Here is a 6,816-nt window from a genome sequence, read left to right on the forward strand (position 1 = left end):
TGTGTGAATTTGCTGATGATCTTTTAAAGAGCCTAAGTAGGCAAAGCCTTTAGCGCACACAGAACACTTGTATTTTGGCTCCCCTGTGTGAAGTGTCTGGTGTCGTTTTAAACTCCCTCGAGTGTGATAGGTTTTAGGACAGGAAGGACACCTGTGAAGTGGAGGTGTTCTATTGTGAATTCTCTGATGTACTTTTAAACTGCTTGGTGCCTTAAAGAGTTTACTGCACACAGGACACTTGTATGGTCCCCTGCTTGCGTGAGACTTTAATGGTGCTTTCGGCTCACTGGTTGTCTTGGCCTCAGTGCAGACTTGAGAGGTTTGTCCTTTCTTTCCCAGTGTTCTCTTTGAACCTGACGGTAGTTCTTCACTCTCGTCTTCATCAATACTTACAATGATTTCACTCAGAGCTGCAGAACTGTTTGGATTTACTGCAGAGAGGGGTTGAGAGTGACTGGTTAGTTCTGATACTCTGTAGTCCTCGTCATCCGATGCTGATTGGGTCTGTTCAGTTGTGTTGGTGGGTAGAGAGTCTGTCTTGCTGTCCTGGTCACAGTCACTTTCCACACAGGGAGGAATAAATATCAACTGTACAATCTCTGTGGTAGCAGACCTAAGTCTTTGAAGCTGCTCTTTCTCCTGACTGGTCCTGAGTTCCTCCTGTTCCTCTGTAATCTGTGTGGGCTCTGGGTCCTCCTGCCCCGGCCTGGGGCTCCACTCCTGCTGCTTAGGGGGAACCTCCTCTTCAGGTAGAGTTAGCTGCTGGGGGTCTGGAGAGAGAGGAGAGGAAATAGGTAGGAATACCAAAGTAATTTCCAGTTTGAATATTGCTGCTATAAAGACACAGGAGCCATTTTGCGGCGTCACCACGACAGTTTGGAATGTTCATTAAAACCAACAGGAAACTCTTACTAGGGAACATGTTGGCCGCAAATGGAAGCCTTGTTGATTGCACCTACTGACTAGTTTTGCTAGCTACATCTTTAATAGCCATTATGCCATCACACGATCAACTCCCTCCCTACCCACAGAGTTGTTAACGGGACATGTGCTGCTCCATACCCGTTACAGATTGGGTAATGGAAAGCCTTGCAAGGAATTTTTCAACTAACCGGTTCTTGTGGATACTTTTTTCCTTCTCTATTCAGTAAAAATGTCTGTGTCCAGTTACAGATAGTTACAGAGTGCGACCAAAACAAAAGATCTACACACATGAAAGATGCATCTCACTCGATACAACACGTGGATTTAATATATTTCTGAATATTAACCGTTTTTTGGAGATACCTTTCTAAGTTCTCGATTCGGTAAAAAGTGTATCGCCAACAATAGGTTAGTTTCCTTCTTTCCATTACCAAATCTGTAACGGTTATGGAGCGTCACATATCCCGTGAACAACTCTGTAACGGTTATGGAGCGTCACATATCCCGTGAACAACTCTGTAGCTACTCCCCCCCCTCTATCCCCACAAAGTTCTCTTTCCTGTCCCCGTCTTTCAACGTGGCTCAGTGTGAATGCACCCTCATTGCTAGTGCTTGGAAACCCTAGCCTGCCTTCTCTCCTAAAGTTTTCAGCGGTTATCTTCGCCCACGCTTGGGGTCCATGTCAACTACAATCCCAACACTGTGTTTTAACGTTTAGAAATGTAAATAATCAACGGTTATGTTACTATTGTCAAAACATATGGCCCTTATCTTTTATAAAAATCAGCAAAAAATAACCATTCAAATAAAAAAAGAATTACTGTAGCAGGTTTGCACAGATTCATACACTGTGTGCCTCCAGCCAACGAACTACACTTCCTCCCCAGTTAAGCTTAACATTACACACAGGTGTTCGAGCTAGATAGCCAATTAGCACAGGTGGTCGTGTCCGTCTTCAACATGGAGGTATGGCCGTGTGGGAAAACTCAAAATTAAACCCATAACAGGTGTTGTAACTGTCCTTTATTTATTATTATTTCTCGATAATATGATACGTTCCTTATGTTTCCAAAACCGTACCGCAAGCGATGCGTTTTACCATTCCGAACAAGCATCGGGGCTCTTTAAAAAACACGTCCCCAGTCAGAAGATACTAGCAAAGATATTTACAACTAACCCAAGATAGTTAATCGGTGTTGCTTACAAATAAAGCATAGTGGGCTGAACAAGTAAGGTGGTGGGCAGAGCCAAGCACGAGCTAGCGATATCTAATTGGCGTTTTGCAGCATGTATTTGGGTTCCTGAGTGGCGCAGTGGTCTAAGGCACTGCATCGCAGTGCTAGCTGTGCCACTAGAGATCCTGGTTCGAATCCAGGCTCTGTCGCAGCCGGCCGCGACCGGGAGACTCATGGGCAGCGCACAATTGGCCTAGCGTCGTCCAGGGTAGGGGAGGGAATGGCCGGCAGGGATGTAGCTCAGTTGATAGAGCATGGCGTTTGCAACACCAGGGTTGTGGGTTCGATTCCCACGGGGGACCAGTATGAAAAAAATAAAATAATGTATTCACTAACTGTAAGTCTCTCTGGATAAGAGCGTCTGCTAAATGACTAAAATGTAAATGTAACGTAAAATTTGCACATTTCCGTTAGGGAACGCCTCCTTGGTGAAGTGCGAATGTGCACAAACTCAATTCGACCTTGCACTCCTTCTAAACAACACCATTTTTTTAAAACTTTGGCAAAGCGTCAAGTCTATAAAACGTAGTGCACTGTGTTCGAAAACAAATTCTAGTTTTGGGAACATGATTTGATTTTTTTGATTAGATGTTTCATCAATGAGACAATTAGCAGATCGTCGGCCCAGTTTCACCTACACTATATACAGTGGGGAGAACAAGTATTTGATACACTGCCGATTTTGCAGGTTTTTCTACTTACAAAGCATGTAGAGGTCTGTAATTTTTATCATAGGTACACTTCAACTGTGAGAGACGGAATCTAAAACAAAAATCCAGAAAATCACATTGTATGATTTTTAAGTAATTAATGTGCATTTTATTGCATGACATAAGTATAATTTAGCAATCTGGTGCTCGATGGCACAGTCCGATGTGGAACGCAAACATTAGTTGATGCATGCAACGTCTGAGCAGGGGAACACAACCGTTTACTTCACTCAATCTAGGCCTGTCATACACAAGTATCATTTAACATTTTAGTACATTAACATTTTAGTTATTTGGCAGACGCTCTTATCCAGAGTAACTTACAACTAGTGCATTCATCTTAAAATACACTTTATGTACAGAAATATGTAGACAACCCCTTCAAATTAGTGGATTCGGCTATTTCAGCCACACCCGTTGCTGATAGGTGTATAAAATCGAGCACACAACCATGCAATCTCCATAGACAAACATTGGTAGTAGAATGGCCTTACTGAAGAGCTCAGTGACTTTCAACGTGGCACCGTTATAGGATGCCACCTTTCCTGCCCCGGTCAACTGTAAGTGCTGTTATTGTGAAGTGGAAACGTCTAGGAGCAACAACGGCTCAGCCTCTATGTGGTAGGACACACAAGCTCACAGAACGGGGCCGCCGAGCGCTGAAGGGAGTAAAAAACTGCCTCTGGAAGAAACATTGGCACAATAAATGTTCGTCGGGAGCATGAAATGGGATTACATGGCCGAGCAGCCGCACACAAGCTTAAGATCACCATGCGCAATGCCAAGCGTCGGCTGGAGTGGTGTAAAGCTCGCCGCCATTGGACTCTGGAGCAGTGGAAACAGGTTCTCTGGCGTGATTAATCATGCTTCACCATCTGGCAGTCCGACGGATGCCAGGAGAACACCATCTGCCCAAATGCATAGTGCCAACTGTAAAGTTTGGTGGAGGAGGAATAATGGTCTGGGGCTGTTTTTCATGGTTTGGGGTAGGCCACTTAGTTCCAGTGAAGGGAAATCTTAACGCTACAGCATACAATGACATTCTAGAAGATTCTGTGCTTCCAACTTTGTGGCAACAGTTAGGGGAAGGCCCTTTACTGTTTCAGCATGACAATGCCCCCGTGCACAAAGCGAGGTCCATACAGAAATTGTTTGTTGAGATCGGTGTGGAAGAACTTGACTGGCCTGCACAGAGCCCTGACCTCAACCCCATCGAACACCTTTGGGATGAATTGGAACGCCGACTGCGAGCCAGGCGTAATTGCCCAACATCAATGCCCGACCTCAAGTCCCCGCAGCAATGTTCCAACATCTAGTGGAAAGCCTTCCAAGAAGAGTGGAGGCTGTTATAGCAGCAAAGGGGGGGACCAACTCCATATTAATGGCCATGATTTTGGAATGAGATGTTCGACGAGCAGGTGTCCACATATTTTTGGTCATGTAGTGTAGTACCATCCTCTCCCAATACCCCGGATGCTTCAGCTTTAATAGCCCATGTGATTTGGGTTACCCCTTCTGTCTGTGATACTATCTTCAATAGGCGCCCACTGGCGGCTGCCTAGGCTGATTCACTGCATGGCTGTTAGCATTAACTACCTAACTAACATGATGACGGAAAAGCAAGCTTAATAGAGAACTAGCCGAATAAAAACAATACAAACCTGCTCCTAAATGATCTAGAAGAAGCCCCCGTAGACGGTCGTTCTCTCCCTGAACCTCTGCTATCGTCTTTTCCACCACAACAAATATCTCAACCGCCACTGCTGATAACTGCTCGGTGATAAACACACTTAACTGATGTAGTTTAGACATCTTGACAAAACTTCAGACGTGTATTCAACATCAACCTTGTGGCATGCCTTGTATGTGAGCGTGTCGATGTTCTTCCCTTTTTACCCACTTCCGGGTCTTCTTCGATGGGTTTGAACGGCGATTGACGTATTACCGCCACCAACTGGACGGGGGTGAAAAAAGGAAACACCAGATGGTGAAAGGGGGGAGGGGTGCTAATCCACACACAGGATTTAACAAAATATATCTCCCACTTCTTCAGTCCTTCAAAATTCCATACTCCCACCAAGGCTCTGGGGCCAGAGAGGGTGGTACTCCACGTAACTCCTCCGGTGAGAAATATTGACCTTTTCTTGTATGGGAAAAAGTCAGTCCTCTGTCCTCTCTCCTCCATGACCCGGAAACCGATAAGTGATCTAGTTGTGTGTCAGTTCGTTAGTAGGCAAACGGAAGACGGTCCTCCCCTCGATAGCCTCCTTTTACATCATTTAGCAGACACTTTTATCCAGGGCGATTTACAGTAGAAATTAGGGTTAAGTGCTTTGCTCTAGGGCACATAGATGTTTCACCCAGTCGGTGGCTCAGGGATTCGAACCTTTCGGATACTGGCCCAACTGTCTTAACCACTAGGCCACCCGGCGAAGAAGGGCAAGTGTATCCTACAGCGCAAGAACATTTATATCTGCCACACCCCCCTTTGAATCAGTTGTATTTTCGGAGGATAAATTATATGCTACGTACCCTTTTATCTATAAATCGTCTTGCACAACAAACGTAATTTATTTTTACACATTTATTTGGGGATCCACCCCGTAGACGCGCGAGTGAGGTGAGCAAATATAATTGTGAAAAGGTCAGTGCCATTGAGGGCTTCCGCCATTTTAAAGTTAGTCAACTGAGTGGGACTTCCTATTGGTTAAAGGAAGGATCACATGAATCCATCCGGGAGGGCTCAGCCAATGAATTTATATATACTCATATACTCGTGATCAAACATTCCCGTAACTGTAGGTGGCAGTAAATCGCCAACCTTGGCTTTAAACCTGTTCCAACAACACGGTGGCAGTGTGCACACTTTCAGTTTGTTTACCAACTCATAGTAGAAGAAGAAAATGGAGATTGCCCCATTGGCGCTGCCCGTGCGGACATATATCTTTATCATTCTCTATGTGTAAACCCGTCATTGCACACCACAATCACAAGTAAACATATATAAATAAACAAACAGACAACTGATTTTAATCAAAACAAATACTTTATTCAAATGCAAAATCATTAGAAAGCATTGTGATAGGATAAGACATGCAGGCCTGTGACGTCAGTTAGCTAGCAGTAGTTTTACCAAATATTCTTGAATAAATTGACAGAGTACACACACACACACAGGTAAAGATCAAATGATCGAGAGTATCAATTCATGTTATCTATCTATAGTTGTTCCTAGACTTGGCTAACAGACTGACGTTGCAGAAGTGTGTGTGTTACTGTCATAGCTAACTCTTGCGGTCTGGAGAACCGATTGGAACTGGTAACACTTCATGTGCGCATGCGTAATAAACGATCACAGCATGCCGACTGAACATATTTTACATCAGGTATGTCATTCACAGATGTTATATTTGTCTCCTGAGTGGCGCAGTGGTCTAAGGCACTGCATCGCAGTGCTAACTGTGCCACTAGAGATCCTGGTTCCAATCCAGGCTCTGTCGCAGCCGGCCGTGACCGGGAGACTCATGGGCGGCGCACAATTGGCCCAGCGTCGTCCAGGGTAGGGGAGGGAATGGCCGGCAGGGATGTAGCTCAGTTGATAGAGCATGGCATTTGCAATGCCAGGGTTGTGGGTTCGATTCCCACGGGGGGCCAGTATAAAAAAAAATAATTATTCACTAACTGTAAGTCGCTCTGGATAAGAGCGTCTGCTAAATGACTTAAATGTAAATGTTTACATCGTGTGGGACGTTGTATGGTTGTGAAAAGACTGTGACGCGGTTCATATGCATGAAGAGTTGTTTGCGCACCAGGGTTTCCTTTAGCACAATGTGGGGCCGGACAACGTGACTGGACACGTTTTAATTGATCACATCAGACATCTGATAAATTTACCTGCATTGGGTGCATTAACCCATTAGTGCGTCCACCCACGGTTCTCAGAATGA

This window comes from Coregonus lavaretus (genome assembly GCF_964263955.1).
Source record: "Coregonus lavaretus genome assembly, contig: HAP1_SCAFFOLD_898, whole genome shotgun sequence".
NCBI lineage: Eukaryota > Metazoa > Chordata > Actinopteri > Salmoniformes > Salmonidae > Coregonus > Coregonus lavaretus.